We start from the raw sequence: 19256 nt of genomic DNA on the forward strand, positions 1-19256 counted from the left end.
TATATTTATTTGGAACTTATTAGCTGAATCATAGTATGGTATACTTTTAAAATTCAGGAAATTCTTTACAGGAGCCTTAAAGTATTTTTTATGCAACACTAAAATAGCACATTCTTATTGCACTCATGCACAATTGAATGTTTCCGCTTAATTGCATTTACATTTTTATCCCAGATGGTTTTATGGCTTTCTATGTACAAAGTAATGAATAATCAGAGGAGTTCCAGGTTCCTGATAGATGGGAAGTGTCTTACCTTAGGAAAGTAATCTTGACATATTTTGAGGCAGTGGGACAACCACTTGTCCCTCTTGGATTATGATTTGGGGGGTTTCCTGAAAGGAAATTTTAAGATTCCCTTGGCTAAGCAAGGACCGTAACTTGCTTCAAAGTGCATTTAGGGTGCAGCCATAGTGAGCACATCATCTTGTCTCCATCTCATCTTTATTCTTATGCCAAGCCCTAGACTGAGAGAAGTGAGAAAATGGGAACTAAGCCATTTTAATGCTACCCAGATATTTGTACAGATTTAGCGTGACGGTGTTGAGAAGGCCCTTGGGGGTTAGAGAGTTTAGTACTTGACTTTTCCAACAAGAGAAACTTGATTTCATTTCATAATTAATGTGCATATATCTACAATAAATTATTAACTGTTTAGGCTTTAACTCAGATGATTAGGAAATGGAGCTGGTGAGCCCAGGCCAATTTTGGCACTATTTAACACCTTCTGCTTTTCTGTTGCTTTCCATTAAAAAAATAATAATAATAAGATCTAAACATTTTTTTCTTCACAAGCACTATGTGCTTATGTTTTGCCCCAGATTTTTTTTTTTTTTTTTTGTCCTCTTACTTCTGCCAGGCTTCGTCTAAAATATATGACCACTTTCTGCAGTGAGCCCACATCACTGCTTCTCAATGCTTTTTTTCTTAGAGTCTGGTGTGCAGACAGCTTTATCAAAATCATGGCAGTAGGGGTGGGGTTGAGGGAGTTGGGAATTCTCCATTTAAATCAGAATCCCAGACTGGGCCTCAGATCCAAGAAATGAATTTAAAAGGAATCCAAGGTAATTCTTGTGCAAGCTAAAATTTGAGGGTAGCTACTGGAAATTTAAGAAACAAACCAGATCAACATATGGGAAGGGGGGAAAAAACGAGAGAGAGAGAGGGAAGCAAACCATAAGAGACTTTTAATAGTAGAGAACAAACTGATGGAGGAAGAGGGTTGGGTGACGGGCTAAATGGGTGATGGGTATTAAGGAGGGCACTTGTTATGATGAGCACTGGGTGTTGTATGTAAGTGATGAATCACTAAATTCTGCTGGTGAAACCAATATTACATTATATGTTCACTAACTAGAATTTAAATTTTGAGTGACTTTGAAAACTCCAGCGCTCACCATCTTTAAAGACTAGAGTTACATCCACCAAACTTTATACCCTACGTGTCTTGAATGGATTTTAACATTCCTTTTTAGCTCCTACAGTGAACTTGGATACCTTCTGTCCTTGCCTTTAACATCCTCTCAGGAACCCACTCAGATCTCATTGAGCTGGAAAGGATTTTATGGGTTTCAAATCATTATTCAACAAGTTATAAATGTGAACTAGTTAGTTGGGAGGTGATATAATGGGACCTTTATGCCAGTACGAATGTTTTTCTACTCTTTAGGTGAAAAAGTAGATAGAAATTGAAACTTGCTTCCCGTTCTAGAATTTGGAAGTCAACAAATGTATCAACAGTTTTATGGGTAATGTAACAGGAAACTTATTCCAGCTGTTTCACCATAGTTATTGTCATGAAATAAAGCTTATCAGCAACAAAGGAAGAAACACACCTTCAGACTGAAAGGGGTCTATGGTGCCAGCCAGTTTAAGTATGGATAAATGAAGACTGAGGCGCATTGTTGAGGAACATTAGAAAAATCACTGAGAAAATTATAAACTCTTTGCAAGAAATTATCTACCCTGGAATGGCAGGGCAGTGTGGTCGGGTTAAGAGGACCTTGGAGATGTGTAAGAATTAAATGGTAAGCTATCTCAAATGGCAGAAATAACTAACAAATAAAATAACAAGTCTCATCTATTCATTTATATTGTATGAATTTGGATGTCATGAGTCCTATAAAACTCATTAGAATTAACAGTCACAACATTAACCTGCTAAGAGGAATGGCCAGGCAGATAATTATATCTACTAATATGATAGGTGCAGATGGTATATTTCCATTATTACTTAGATCCCAGTGTATGTAAGTAAAATGTGATAGGTACATTTTCATTATAAAAGTGTTATATTATCAGCAAATATTTTAGTGTACCCAGTTCTTGGATGGGTGGTTCAGTTATTGACTGAGGAACTTATGTATAATTAGCATAGGGTTTTTGTGTTGTTTTCTGACTCTGGTTGTGTGCTTCCAGATAGAATACGTAACATTTCAGAATTTTATTACAATAAAATAGAAAGTTTGAGTCATTTATCATGGAAGTAACAATTATGTAAAAATACAACTAACAAGGCGTAATGTTTGAGTGATTCATTGTCGAAATATCTGTCTTTTAATAAATTTAATTTAGCATCCTCTGTTTTGTCTACTAATGGATAATTCCTTTGTCTCTGTAGATCTCCAGTTAGAATTTTGTCCGTTCAAAATAGGCGGTTCTAATTAGTAATGTTTTAAAAAGTATTGAATCAGTATCTTAAGTTGAATGTTGCTGTGCAGAAATTTTTCTAAGTAGAATCTAATAATTTCTCATTAGAAAGTCAATTATCATATGGTTTCACTTACTTGTGGAACATAAGGAATAGCACGGAGGACATTAGGGGAAAGAAGGGAAAAAGGAAGGGGGGGAATCGGAGGGGGAGACGAACCATGAGAGACTATGGACTCTGGGAAACACTGAAGGTTCTAGAGGGGAGGGAGGTGGGGGGATGGGTTAGCCTGGTGATGGGTATTAAGGAGGGCACGTTCTGCATGGAGCACTGGCTGTTATACGAAAACAATGGATCATGGATCACTACATCAAAAACTAATGATGTACTGTATGGGGACTAACATAACATAATAAAATAAAAATAAAATTAAAAAACATAATTATTTCTCATTAGTAAGATAGATTCATGAACATGCCAAGCTGATTTTTCTAGGGTAAATCATTATTTAAAATGTAACATAAAGGATCTTGTGAATGCTTTTTCCCCTACTATCTTTTTTTTTCTGGTATGATTTATTTACCCTAAAATTCACCGAAATGTACAATGCAGTGACTTTTAGTACATTTATAGAATTGTGCAGCCATCACTGCTATCCAGTTTTAGAACATTTCTGTCACCCCCAAGTGGTCACTCATACCCATTTGCAGTCACTCTGTTCCTACCCGCAGTCCCAGGAAACCACTAATTTACTTTCTGTTTCAATAGATTTGCCTTTATAGTTCATATAAATGAAGTCATATAAAATTTGGACTCTTGTGTTTAAGGCTTCTTAAACTTAGTGTAATGTTTTTGAGGTTCTTCCATGTGGTAGCATGTATCAGTAGTTCATTTTTTTTCTTGCTGGGTAATAAACATTTAAAAAAAATTTTTTTTTAAAAAAGATTCTATATATTTATCTGAAAGAGAGAGCACAAGCAGGGGAAGGGAGAGCGATAGACAGATTCCATGCTGAACGTGGAGCCCAGTGTAGGGCTCAATTTCATGACCCTGAGATCATGACCTGAGTGGAAATCAAGAGTCTGATGCTTAACCGACTGAGCCACCCAGACACCCCAATAAGCCATTGTTTAGATAACACTACATTTTGTTTATCTCTTCATAAGTTGTAGAACTTTGGGTTGTTTCCACTTTTTCACTTATGAATAATGGTAATATGAACAGTCATTGTGTAGGTATATATTTTCATTCCCGGGGGTAGATGTCTAGAAGCGGAATTGCTAGGTCATTTTATATATTTTAGGAAACATATATTTTAGGAAACTGGCGAATTCTTTTACAAAGTACTCACCAGTTTGTATTCCTACCAGCAAAGTATCAGGATTCCAGTTTTTCCACATCCTCAACAACACCTGTTATTGTCTCATTTTGATCATAACTAATCTATGGCTGTGCGGTTGTATCTCCTTGTGGTTTTAACTTGCATATCTCTGATGACTGTATGGTGCTGTCTCATAGCTACTCATAAATCATCTTTGGTGAAATGTCTAATCAGATCTTTGCCTATTTTAAGTTAGTTTTTTTTTTGTCTTTTGACTATTTGGTTTTAAGAGCTCTTTATATACTTGGGTGTAAATGTTTTGTCAGACATACACAATTTGCTACTGTTTTCTTCCAGTCTGTGCATTTCTATTCATTTTCTTAATGGTGTCTTCTGAGGCTAATTTTTATAAATTTTGAAAAAAAATCCTGTTTATCTTTTTTTTCTTTAGCAAATGTACTTTTGGTGTTGTATCTGAGAATTCTGTGTCTAACTTAAAGTTGCATAGACTTTCTCCCATTGGTCGCATATATCTTCTTCCACACTTTTTTGGTTTTCATATTTAGGTTTGTGATTTATTCTGAGTTAGTTTTTGTGTTTGGTGTGAACGCAGAGTCCAAATTAATCTCTTTCATGTGTATATCCAGTTTTCTCTCAACACCGTTTACTGGAAAGTTTATTCTTTCCTCATGAAATGCCATAGGATTTTTGTTGAAAGTCAACCATAAATACAAGCTTACTTTTGAATTATTAATACTCTTCTTTATATGAATATAAATGTTTATCCTTATGTCGATAGCATAAGGTCATGATTTATGTAGCTTTGTAATATGTTTTTGGGAACTTCAAGTTTGATTTCTTTTCAAAAAATATTTTGGCTATTCTCTATCCTTCACATTTCTATCAAAATTTTAGGATCAGATTGTTAATATTGACATAGGGTCTGCTGGACTTTGATAGGAATTGTGTTTAAAGGTCAATTTTGGGAGCGATTCCATCTGAAACAACACAAAAGCTTTTTTGTTATCTGGAAATTATTATTACTAGAGCAGTCATTAGGGGACGTTTTTGAACACTGTGTTGATTGATAAGGAGCAGAATTAGCTACTGATAGCCCGTATTATAGTACACAAGATTTAAAATTCATTGGGATTTATGAGAACAAGGAAAACCACTCATTTGGAGTTGTACAAATAAGATATACAAAATAGGAAGTTTTACACTTAATATCTTTGCACAATTAGGATGTGAATCTAGGTATCATACTCCAGTGCTGCTTCATATATCCCATTGCTATGAAAAAGACCAAAGTTGTTAGGGTTAAGGTTCAAATAAAATAAGTAAATTCAAAGAAACTTAAAAAATCCAAATCAATCAGGAAGTAGATTTTAGTCACAAACATTCAGACTTATTCCCTAAATGTAAGCTTATATCCAAATAATTCTGTTTATTTAAACGGAGCCAAGATTTCCACTATACAGCCTTTGATTAAAAACTAAAGCAATATAATTTCTCTGGTAATATGAGTGTGGACAGATGTCTTCTAGCTATAGGAATCATGATTGAGGAAATGTTAGGAAAATAAAGGCCCTTAGACAGTTGATGTATTTGTCTATCATAAAAGATAGAAATATTGTATTCAGTTAATTCCAGTTGCTAATTTTTCACATTTTAGCAGCTCTTACATAGGGGTCTGTTATAAACTGACAGCATCGTAGAATTTATGAAATTTAATATGAAAGCAAATGTGGACTTGGTGTCATTTTAGAAGGTGAACATTTATGTTCACCTTTTAGAAGGTGAACATTTATGAATACCTAGTTGCAACTTGTTCTGGAAAAACTTGGCTCGTGAAATAAAAAGTAACAATATCCAAATAGTTATATTTAAATTTTTAGTTTTGAATGATAATGTAGGGAGATAAACACAGGAAATCTTTATAGTTTTTTTTTTTTAATGTGCTTAAATTTCTTCTGCTTAAGTTGACTGTAGGTCAGGATTAAACCAGATTTTCATCCCTGTAAATCTTATATTTGAGCTTTAAGAAATAAAAGGATGGCCCAAGCATTTTGCCAGGATAGATGCTTTGGAGTGGTCAGGGGAAAATGGACAAGACATATTTACAAATACCACTTGAAATTTGGGTCCAAATTTAAGCTGGTAGAATAGTAAATTGAAGAAATATGTTTGACTACTAATTTAATTCCCATGATCGTTTATTTTGCCTTTTCAGTTTCTATAGTTTTTTCTCCTTGTCAGGCCCCAAGAGTTTACATAATCTATGTGAATTGACACAACCTTCCTTGGAGAGAGGTAGAGTCATGAAGGGGGTCAGTGGTTGGAAAGATGAAAGAGGAGAAGCAAATCCACTGGTGCATATTTAGAACATGTTCTAAGCTTAAGAATGTGGAAACCCCTTACTTCTATTCGAAATGCTTTTGGAATAACATACTAGAGCATCCCTGGGGACAGCCCAGCACTGCACATTAATATGGATTAAGAGAGCTCCAAAGCATTTGCCTATAGTTAGCTCAGTTGTAGTATTTTAGTAAGTGTTCTAATAGCTTGGCTGCCCTTACCTTAGCTGTGGAGTCTCCACAAATGCACAGTGTCCAATTTTTGGGTGCTTGGTCACATGGTCTTATATGTTCGGAACCTATTAATAACTCACCATAGACTTGTAAGAGAATACATCAGACTCTATATTGGAACTGCATAATCAACTGTTTACTTAATCCTTCTCTCATTTCTTTCCATTACCCATTTCTCTAGAAGATACACACTCAGTTCTGTTCAGTGCTTATATCCCCTCCCTTTCCTGTAATTCTGAAATGGATTCCAATAAATTAATCTTGGAGATTTAAAAAAATACAATGGAAGAGCAAGAGAAGACAATGGAGGACCTCCATAATACTATAAATGGTTATAACTGTGATAATAACAGGTCTTTAAGGTACTTTACAGTTTATAAATTGCATTAACAAAATCTTTTGATTGTGGTATGTCTACATGTTCTTAGAAAATAAATGACCCGTTCAAATGAATGCATAGGTGTGAGTAGCTTTCCGTACCCTGGCAGTGGCATACAGGAGACATACCTGCAAGAAATAGAGGTACTAGACTTTTCAACTAATCATACCTATAAGGGCAGGAAGTAGATGATGCCTCCAACTTTTTCTTTTTCAGATCAATAAAGATCAGTGAAAAGAATTCTATTTGCATCAATTTTTAAAAGGAAAGACTCGAGGCCCAGTATATAATAGCTATATTTGTTGAGCACTACCACACACCGTACTCATACTCATACTCATACTACCATAGGTATGGCTGACTTTCATAGAAACCCACTAAGATACATGCTCTGGCTTGATTTTATAGATGAGATGCTGAAGCTCATGGATATTGAGTAAATCATCCATATCAGGCAGCTGGTAAGGCCAGGAGGTGAAATTCAAAGTCACACCTGTGTGTGTGTGTGTGTGTGTGTGTGTGTGTGTGTGCGCGCGCGCGCGTGCGTACGCACGCGTGTCAGAGCATGCGTGTGTACGCGGTGAAAATATTTTGTTGCTTCAGTTTTATTTATCAGAGATGTATTACATTCACATCATTTTAATTCTTTGATCCAAGGTATAGGGTGGAATTTGACATGGAGTAGATATAAGAATAGAATTTGACATAATAGAAATTACTAATTTTTTTCTGAGAGGCAGAGAGAGGGCTGGAGTGAAGGGGGGAGGGAGAGAGAGGATCTTAAGCAGGCTCCATCTCACAACCCTGAGATCATGACCTGAGCTGAAATCAAGAGTCAGACGCTTAACTGACTGTGCCTCCAAGGCTCCCAGAAATTACTGATTTTTAATGTAACCTATCCTTCTAGTTGCTGTCTTGTATTAGTATTCTCAAAAATTTTAAAGCAAGAAATTAGCACACAGTAGAGGGATTTTCTTTAAAATATGCCTGACAGAGTCCAATGCCATAAACACTTCTGAAACCAAAGAATTTACTAATGTCACTTGCCAGTTTCATTGTTGGAAAATGCTGTTGGAAAATCCTGGGATCTTGGAATTAATCTTGGTTTTGTTCTTTGGAATACATAGAATCCTTTATCTCTCTTAGTATAGTCAGCAATGACTGTGAAAACAGCTACAAACAGAATGATAATTTATGAATCAGTTCAGTTTGGGGCACTGTACCTGGTGGTTTTTAAACAGTTACCTGTGTAGTTTTTATAGTAATCCTGTGAGGAAGGTGTCATTACACCCATTTTGTTGATCAGGAAGTTTAGGAATTTGCTTGAGGTCTCCAAGGAAGCAAGCTTGGAGTCAAATCTAGGTCTGCCTGGTTTGAAAGTTAATACCCTTCATGGAGGTGGTTTGAAGACTGAGTTGACTATGAAGTTCCGAAGCGTTGTTTCAGAAGTTGTTATGTTTCAGGTGTTAGAGCAGAAGAGAATGAAGGGGAGGGTTAAGAGTAGGAGGTGAACTCTAGGCTCTTTTAACTTGAGTGTCCTCAGCTCCGTTGTTTTCTGTTAAATATCATGTCATTTTCATAGAATATTTGGTTTGAAAAGTGTCCAAGTAGAATAAAAAAGTTTTATTGGAACTCCTGGAACTTTGACTTCTAGCCATGATGAAATAGGAGTTAGAATATCAGGCAAACTATGTGAGTTAACGGATTTTCGGGCATGGGACAAAAGGTAGCACAAGGCGGTCATTCCTCAGAGAAAAGATACCAGTGAAGAATCTGCGTCTGTCCCAGTTTACAACCTGAGAGAGGCTGCAGCACTGGAAGGGAACAAAAATGGAGCCCGGCATCCTATGGAATTAAAGAGACAGAGTTGGAATTTGAGAGAAGCCAAGGAAGCTAGAATTTGCCAGAGGACTAAAGAAGACACAGCAGTGCCATAAGAGAGGTCTTCTGATGTGCAGAGGGTTCTGGTGTATTTGTCTGAATACTAGTCTGACATTTGTAGAGCATTCTACCCTACCACCCCAGAGTACACATTATTTTTCCAGGGCTCAGAGGATATATTCCAGCATAATACCTTATTCTGGGCCATAAAGTAAGTCTCCATGAAGTTAAGGGGAGTGAAATATTACAGAGTAAGTTTTCTCAGTCCAACAAAATTAAAAATAGAAATCAGTAAGAGAAAAGTATTTGGGAAATCCTCAAATATTTGGAAATGAAGTAATACACTTCTAGATATCATAGGGGTCAAGGAAGAAATCACAAAGGAAATTAGAAAATATGGGGAAGTGAATGGAAATGAAATACGACATGTTATAATTTGTGGACTTCAACTAAATTGGTGCATAGAGGAAAATATTTGCATCACATACATAGGAAAAAAGATCTCAAATCAATTATCTCAGTATACACATGAAGAAATTAGAACAAGAAGAGCAAATGAAACCTAAATTAAGCAGAAAGGAGAAATAAAAATAAGAGCTGATATCAATGAAAAAGAGAATAGAACAGGAATAGGGAAAATTAGTTGAATCAAAAGTTGGTGCTTTAAAAAAATAAAAATAATCAATAAACTATTTTTCAAGAAAAAAACGATAAAAAATGCAAATACTCAATATAAATAATTAGAGTGAGGACATCATTACAAATGCAATAGACATGAAAAGGATAACGAGGAACTATAATGAATAACTTTGTGACAATAAATTCAGTGACTTAGATGAAAGGGACAAATAATGTCATAAAATGCCAAAGCTCCCTGAAGAAAAATTAGTAAATCTGAACAGCATTCTTTCTTTTTCCTTCTTTCTTCTTTCTTTCTCCTTCTTTCTTCTTTCTTTCTTTTTCTTTCTTTCTTTCTTTCTTTTCTTTCTTCTTTCAGATTTATTTATTTATCTGAGAGAGAGGGAGAGAGGGCATGAGCAGGGCGAGGGGCAGAGGGAAAGAATCTCAAGCAGACTCCCTGCCAAGCACAGAGCCTGATACAGAGTTCAATCTCAGGACCCTGTGATCATGACCTGAGTTGAAATTAAGAGTCAGACACCTGACTGAGCCAACCAGGCACTCCTGAACAGCATTATTTCTATTGAGAAATTGAATTTGTAGTTATAAACTCTCTCCAGGCAAAAATGGCTCACATCATGAATTCTATCAATTTAAGGGCCTTCAGTCATCCAGACAGTGTCAAGTTGAATTATCCCCCTACCTTTTTCATTTTTCTGTTTCATATACATGGAATGGAAGATACTTCATGTGGGGTATTTTGTTCCCTTTATTGCTCCAAATTAAGAGAGCTACCAGATTTCTTAATTCCCAAAGAACACAGTGATCAAAAAAAAAAAAAATGTACCATCATATTATATATAGATTTGTAAAATTTCAGTTAAGTGCTGCTCCATAAACTTGTTTACATTGCAACAGAACTTGTAAGAACCAAGAACTATTATCGATGCTGCTCCATGACATTGCTGTAACTATCCATTACCACCTACACCACCCTCTCCCACTAATCACCGACCTTTTATTTACATTTCTAGAAATCACACCATCAGCATTTGCTGTGTACGATGGCAGATTTTCATCAGATATTTTTATGTTGAGATTTTCTAAATGAATTTTTATAAAAGCATTATCTTTTAAGGAAAATTCCATTCTTAGGATTTTCTTTGGGTGTGTAGATAGGGCCATGGGTAAATAACATTTCTGGTATTTTCATACACTTAATTTTGCTTATATAATACAAATGGGATTATATATTTTGTGTCTTCTGTAACTTTTTTGTTAAGTGAATGGTAGGAGATTTTTATTCTTTTGGGATACCAGTATTAGGTATACACATTAAAAATATCTTCTACAAGTTTGTAGCCTCAAGATCATTTTATGCCATTTATATAAATTTTTAAACAACTGTATAATATTCCATAATATGAGAGCACAATAATTTACTTAAAATGCTAATATAACTTCTTAGTTAAGATCAAGCAGCTCTTCCATCTATTACTTCTGTTACTTTGGATAAAATATTTCATCTCTCTGACATTCTGTTTCGTACTTAAAACAAGGAAAAATATTTCCTATTTCATATGGTTGTAGTTGAGATTAGAGAAATAATGCAAATAAGTTACTCCCAGAGCAGGATTTCTCAACCTCACCCCTGATGACATTTTGGGTAGGATAATTGTTGTGGGGGGCTGTGTATTGTAGAATGTTTAATAACATCTTTGGGCTCTACCCACTAGATGCCCCATCAGGACAGCAAAAAATGTGTCTAGATATTGCCAGATTCTGCACCCCCTCCTCGGAGTGGGGGATACAAATATACCCACTGAGAATCACCATTGGAGAGAAGAGCCTGGTATGGTACATGGTATTAAGTCTGGTACATGAAGCTGGACACATGCACAGCACAGTTCTCTGGGGTGATCTTTGCATGGACTACATCCTGGGTGGCTCTTGCTATACTTCTCCCTGGTAGTGGCCATTAAGAAAACTTCCCATGTTGCCAGGCTTTAGGTTTTGGTGCCATTTTTACACTAACACAAATAACACTAATTTCACAATACCATAATCAGTTACATAGATCTTTGCACACCTATATGAGTTAAGTACCAGAGGTATTCCTGGAAATGTTATTTTAGTTGGGGGAGGCAACACAGGGCTTACAAGACTGAAATTTTGATATATTCTGCTAAATCACCTTCCAGAAATGCTAGACCTGTCTACACACTCACCTATTGTACCTAAGAGCACCCTTTTCTTCATATCTTCATCCATAGTGAATATCAACCTTCCTTTTGTATGAAAACATATTTTGTGAATTTTTAATGGTTCTTTCCATAACTCACCTTTCTTCCATGGATTGCATGCAGATAATCATTGCCCATTTTTCTATTACTCTTTTAGTCGTTAAAGGCTACACCTAAACCTCCAATTATAAAACTATTCAAGTGTACAGAAAAGCACAAAGACTAAATACAGCTAACACCCAGGTTTCATGAGTGTTAACATTTTACCATTTGTTTGCTTAAGATTTTTATTTTGAAATTTTGCACATGATGTTGAAGCCCTTGTGGGTGCTTTTCTACAACCATTTTATTTTTTGAGTTTCCAGATGTAACCACTGTTCTCAAATTTGTATACATATTTTCCATCCATACTTTAATAATTGTATTATATAGGTATGCATCCATAAAAATCTATAACAGCATTGTTTTGTATTTTAAACATTTGCACAAACGGAATCATACTACACACATCTTTCTAGAACTTGGCTTTTAAAAATTCATATTGCATTTTTGAGTTTTTTTAATTTAATTTTTTAAAAATATGGAATGCTTCATGAATTTGCTTGTTATCCTTGTGCAGGGGCCTTGCCAGTGTTCTCTGTATCATTCCAATTTTAGTCTATGTGCTGCTAAAGCGAGCATGTCTTGTCCATCCTTTAAATTGCAATATTTATTTGTACACAGTAGAGTTTATCCATTCCCCTATTGACTGATGTTTATCCACCTCACCCTCCCCTTTAGTTTTTATATTTTGGAGTTACCAGCAATATAATAATGATCATCCTTTTGTGAGTTCTGTGTGCACATGTGTGAGAGTTTCTCTTAGGTATATACCTATCAGTAATATGTTGGCTTATGGACATACACATCTTCATATTTATTATATATTATCCAATTGTTCTTCATGGTGATTATAAGACTGTTTCCTCTTGCCAGCTTGTATTTTCCCACACCCATACCAACAAACTCCTGGTATTGTCAAACTGTTATTTTTTCTTCTCATCTTTACTCACATTTTGGTAATTAGTAGAACAAATAGAATTTTTTAAAAAATTTTTAAACATTTATGACAGAGAAAGAGAGCATGAGCCCGGGGGGGGAGGGGCAGAGGGAGAGGGAGAGAGAGTCCTAAGCAAACTTCATGCTGCTCCCAGAGCCCCGCCCTGGACTCAGTTCTCTGACCCCAAGGTCATGACCTGAGCCGAAACCAAGAGTCAGACATTCAACCGACTGCTCCACCCATGTGCCCGTAGAAAAATTTGTTTTTAAAAATGGAAAGACTGAGCAATACCACCAACCCACTTGATTTAACTGGCACTTCCAGAAAATTCTGTATTTAATACACATAGAACAGTCATCAAGCTAGATCATATGTGTTGGGGCTATTAAACTCTTCTCAACAAATTTTAAATAACTGAAAACATATTAATGTGTTCTCTGGCGACAGTGGAATTAATGGAAATCAGCGACAAAATAATGCCTGAAAATCAGTATAAATTTTTAAGTGAAAAAATACACTACCAAATAGTACCTAAATCAAAGAAGAACTCACTAGGGAACTTAAAAAAAATTAGAAATGAATGAAAATGAGAACACTATATCAAAATATTTGGGATGCAGCTGAGTAATACTTATGGGAAGATTATATCATTAAATACTTAATGTCAGGGAATAAGATAGTTCAATGTTAAATTAGGAAAAGAAGAGCAAATTAAACCCAAAATGCATAGAAGGAAATAATATATGTAAGAACAGAAATCATTGAAGTTAAAGCAGAAAAAGTGGAGAAACATAAAATTTCTGGAAAGTACAATAAAATTGCTATATCTCTAGCTAGATTGATCAAAGAAAAAATGCAAATTATCAATATTAGGAATAAAAAGGAGATATCACAACAGTTCCTTTGGAATTAAAATTATAATAAGGAAATATTATGAACCACTTTATGTCAAGAAAGTTTACAACACTAGGTAAAAAGGACAAATCCTTGAAAGATACATATAAATAAACTGACAAAAATAATGTGGAACATCTGTGGAGCCCTAAATATAGTATAATTGAATTTGTAATTAAAACTTTTCCCACAAAGAAAATTCCAGGCCCAAATGCCTTCATCAGTGAATTATGTTAATCATCTATAGATGAAATACCACAGATTCTTTCAAGTCATTTGAAGGGACAGAAGAGTTCCTGATACTTTTATGGGGCCAGGATTATCCTGATATCAAAAACAGATAAAGAGGGGTGCCTGGTGGCTCAATCACTTGGGTGTCCAACTCTTAATTTTGGCTCAGCTCATGATCTCAGGGTTATGGGATTGAGCCCCATGTCAGGCTTTGTGCTGGGAATGGAGCCTACTTAGGATTCTCTCTCTCCCTCTCCTTCTGCTGCTCCCTCCCCCATCTCTCTCTCTCCCTTAAACAAACAAACAAAAAACAGTTAAAGATACTGCCAAAAAAAAAAAACAAAAAACCTGTAGTCTAATTTCACAGAAACATAGACACTAAAATACTTACCAACTATTAGAAGATCAAATCCTGCAATAGGTAAAAAGAGCAATATATCATGACCAGAAGGAGTTTATCCCAAGAATGCAAGGATGGCTTAACCTTAAAAATGTCTATCAGTGTCATTCACTATATGAAACAAATGAAAGAGAAAAACTATACAACAATGCCAATGAATACAGGAAAATAGTTTGACAAAATTTAACATTAATTTCTGATAAAAATGTTCAGTAAACTAAGACGAGATTGTAGGTACCAAAACCTGTCAATGCACGTCTACAAAAAACAAAAACAAAACAAAACAAAAAAACCTCATGGTTGACATCATTTTTAAATGCAGAGGACTGTGTGTATATCACCAGTAATAAGATGAGGATATCCATTTTAACCACTTCTATTCAATCTTGCACCAGAAGTCTTAACCATAAGCAAAAGTAAACTGATTTAAAAATTAAAGATGTGTAGATAGAACAGGAAGAGGTAAAATTGTTTTTATTTGCAGTCAATGTGATTATATATATAAAAATCCTAAGGAAACTATAAAATAGCTACTAAAACTAAAAAGTGAGTTTAGGAAGTTCAAAAGGTATAATGCCAATTTACAATAAATGAGTGTGTGTGTGTGTGTGTGTGTGTGTGTGTGAGAGAGAGAGAGAGAGAGAGAGAGGGAGAGAGGAGACATCACTTCTTTTCTCCTTTGCTTCTAGCATCCTCCTGCTCACTTTTGTAGGTCCTCATACTATTTACCTTACTACATGTGAAACTTAATGAGGTACTCTTTCCAATATAATTATTACTGATTCAACAGTAAAGTTGAGGCAACTAAAATTTCTTTCTTAGATATCTATACAACCTGGGCATTTGTTTTAATTCCTGAAGAGTTTCAAGATTATTTTCTTCTCTTCAAAGGCACTGTCAGGATACAGAGAAAAATTTGAGTCAAGGCTTAAAAAGCAAGATGGTAATTTTTCAACATATGATGTTATTTATTATATATATAACAGTGCATTTCAACCATAAAGTTAAACTCTTACCATTTTAAACTTCTATAAATAAAGTTGCTTAAAAACTCACTCTGTACGGGCGCCTGGGTGGCTCAGTCGGCTAAGCGTCTGACTCTTGATTTTGGCTCAGGTCATGATCTCAGGGTTGTGAGTTCAAGCCCCACGTCAGGTTCCATGCTGGGTGTGGAAGCTGCTTGGGATTCTTTGTCTCCTTCTGCCCTTCCCCCACAAAAAACAAAAACAAAAAACCTCCTGCTGTAGTAGGTCAATGTTAAGTATTTCTATTTTATGGCCTTTGAGATCTGTTTTTAAATTTAATAGAAGTGTGTCTTATAGTAAGTATATATGGGTGTGCATGTGCATATATATATACATATATATATAGTTTATAATAACATGGGGCAGATCCAGTTCACTATCTTGCATAGTGTCTTGATTCAGTTCTAAATGGTCAGATTCCTATTCATGGACCATAATATATATAAAAAATATATAATTAGCATATATACTAATTAATATAACTGAATTTTAAAGTTTTGTGTGTTCTTTTTGTATATGTAAAGTAATAAATACATTTATCCTTTCTCTTGGCATCTGTACTGAATTCTAAATAGCATAACATTTTCTAGATGAACTTTCTCAGTTTGGAATATTCTCATGTGTCTTCAACTCTTTAAAACAATTTACTCTGGCATATCCTGAATTAGTGAGAACTGTAATTCATATGTATTCTTTGGGTAGTTGTTGAATCAGACCTGAAGGGATTCGTACCCATATATGGATTTGAAGTCTACATGTTGGATAAGTTGAATAAATAATAAGTCCCAGATAAATTGCAAGACCCAAAGAAAGCATGAAGCAATACTGTATTCTGTATTATTTGGGTGGTGTGATTTTTAGGCCTCTGGTTTTATTTGCTTTCTGCTAGAGATCCTATTAACAGTCAGCACAAGAAACATACCAGGCTTTTATGTTGAACTGAAAATCTTAGTTATCTAGAGATAAAGTACATAGGACTCTGTAAGGTAGAACACAGGAATAGTTTGCTTTCTGTAGAGATTTATAGTTGTATAAAGTGCTTTCACATATATCATTTCATTTAATGGACAGGAAGCTGTTATTCATAAGATAGGAAAGGGTTGCTTTAATTTCACTCTTAATGTTGCCTTTGTCCTGGCTAAGCTTTGCACAGACGCTCACACCCATTTTTATCTGCCAAGCATCAGCCTAGCTCCTAAGGCTGAAAAGTGAACAAAATTTGGCATGAGTGTTCTTTAAATGAATGAGTGGTGTTTAAGGAAATTAATCCGGAGTATAGAATACATTTAAAAATGTTACAAAGCCTCAGTAGTCTATGAAGATCAGACTTTTAATGTCACAACTGGGCCTATCTAGCTTTCTTTCATAGTTTTGGTTTACTACCCAACTCAGTAGGTAGTAATTCTGACATTATCACATACAGGCTAGCATGTATTGAGTGCCCATTATGAAAATTAAAGTATGATTTATACACTTAATTAAAACTGTTGGTGGGTCTTCTCATCTTCAAGCTCATTATCAAAAGAAAAAGAAAGGTGATGTGACAGAAGTGAGAGGAAACAGTGCCTCTTGAATTCTCTTTCCTGTGTTCATCTGTGTAATTTGGAATGTGTTAATCATCTGTAAGGTCCTTTTGGTAACCACAGTGATCTCGTCTCCATAGCCTGTGGTGAGATGCTCAGTGATGTCCCTGTGAAGAAGCCCATTTCAAAATTTACTGGCCTGTGGCAGCTTCAGTTTTCAAACAGAACTGCAAGGCCCTTAACCTTTCCTTTATTAATTCAGTGATCTCAGATCTTCCATTTTATCTTTTATGAGAATCTTTCCCAGACCATTGGCTCTTAGTTTCCTGGATGGATGCATGGCTCAGTTATAATTTCCCAAGATTGCTTGTTTTCATATTTTCTAGGAAGCATACTCTGAGTTATACAGATGCTTTGGAAGCATCCACCTTTTGTGATTAGGGCTTTGGCTCTCTTTTTGGAATGATAACATAGGGTTTGTTTTGAACATTGTTGTTGATGAGATTTTTTTACAGGTTAAACTGTTAATTTCTCAGGTGTCGGGATCAACACACCTTAGTGTTTTTTACTCTAACAGTGAGAAAATAAGCACCAAGGAGGTTATATGACTTGCTTACGCTAACACTGGCCCCATGTGATGAAGTACTGAATTTAGTCTTTCAGTGGTCCTATCCTCTGCCTTACTTACCCTTTATGCTTAAGGTTTGTTCTGGATAGGTTGAATTGTATGAAATTGTCAATATATGAATGTCTGAAATACAATAAAAAGCAATTTCATATGCTACAACCTATAAACATACCCCAAACACCGAAAAACTCCATTTAGGAAAAGCTCCTTCTACATGCAGCTAAAACTGAATATATATATTTTTAAGTTTAGTACTAAGTTTACAGGAAAAAAACCTTAGTCATTAGTAATTGCAGACAGAATGCCAGAGGTAACAAGCTTACTTGTGGAGCTCCTTGGCTCCTTTATATTAAGAGTGTGAACTTAGGAGCCATTGTGTGGGTTTGAATCCACACTCCCCTATTATAATCGTACTGTGTAACCTTAGACAATTGACTTACCCTCTCAGGGTCTCTGTCTTCACCTTTTAAGATGTAGTAAGTTACTTAGAACTTATCTGGCATCACTGTAAGGGCTTTAAATGTGTTTAAGAAAAATGGAAATGAGGAACGGAAAATATTTTAGTCAGTTCATGAAATAATCTTTTCGACTTTTAGAAATGCTACCTATTAGATATTTTTTATTAATTAAGTGAATGAGGAATATTAAATTAGGTTAATAAGTAGTGGTATGCCCATGTGCCACTTGTACATCAATTTGATTAAATAGGTCTGAATGAAAACATATAAACCTAACTAGCCCTTGCATTCCAGGAAATGTCTGTTGGTTGATTGAACAGTGAAATGAAGTTCTCTCACTAACATTCTTCCACCAAAATTCCTTTCAAATTTTTAGTGCTAAAGTGGCTTCTAGGATCTGATTTCCAAAAGGACTCTGACACTTCCTCATTCAAGTACAAATAAATGACACAGTGACTTCTCATGGCCAAGTGATCAAAGTAACTATAAAATGCATACCCGCAGAAATGATGGGTTGATTTCTTTGTTTTCCTGTAACCTTCAATTTCCTACACAGCCTTCAAAAATTTCAGAAGAATGTGTAGGAAATAGAAATGAGAAGAGAATGCTCATGGGTAGCCAGCTAGGGACTGTGCTAAGTACTTTACAAGGTAAGAATAAATTCATAATATTGTAAGAAAGGTACACAAAGTGCTAAAATTCATATGTTGAGTCTACCAAATAAAAAATAATTAATTTCAAGCTTTTGAAAGGTGGAATAAGTACTGGCCACGTGGCATTGAAGTCTAGTTAGGTAACGAGACAAGAAAGTCCCTAACCCTTCAAATAAATCCATGTGTTCTGATACAGATGTGTCATTTCATCCTAGATTACTAAGAGAATTTGCAGAGGCAATTTTCCCCATCTTCCATTAAAATTGATATTGCATTTAGCATTAATGAAATAAGGAATTGAATGGTAGTTCTAACTTTTTATTTGAATTATAAACAAATAAATATCTGTATTTCAGAATAGTTAATTGCAAAGGATGGAGGATGTGGACCAGACAGAGACAAGTATTCACTTGGGGCTACTGATACATTCTTCTCTTACTTCACCCACAGCAGCATTGGGAATAGCTGATCATGCCGTCCCTCCCTCTTGATACACATTTTTATCACTTGCCATCCAGGACCCTACTGCTGCCTGACTGCTCCCTCTCATGCTGCACTGACTATTCTTCTTCTCTGTATCTTCCCAACAGGTGTGACATAGTGCTCAGTCATGGGCCTTCTTTTCTGCCCTGTGTACACTTATTTGGGGATCTTAACCCAGTCTCGTAGCTTAAATGCCAACTGTACGCCAGTGGTTCCAAAATAAGTAACTCTAATTTAGACC

At 35.3% G+C, this 19256-nt stretch overlaps 1 protein-coding gene and 1 non-coding gene across 2 annotated transcripts in view; one reads left to right on the forward strand and one right to left on the reverse strand.

Moving 5' to 3' along the window:
• Positions 1-19256, forward strand: part of ADAMTS19 (ADAM metallopeptidase with thrombospondin type 1 motif 19) — a 252578-nt gene that overhangs the window by 17404 nt on the left and 215918 nt on the right.
• Positions 12256-12362, reverse strand: LOC113930013. The gene has a single exon (XR_003522398.1). It is a non-coding gene; the product is annotated as a U6 spliceosomal RNA (small nuclear RNA).

This window comes from Zalophus californianus, chromosome 5, assembly GCF_009762305.2.
Source record: "Zalophus californianus isolate mZalCal1 chromosome 5, mZalCal1.pri.v2, whole genome shotgun sequence".
Lineage (NCBI taxonomy): Eukaryota > Metazoa > Chordata > Mammalia > Carnivora > Otariidae > Zalophus > Zalophus californianus.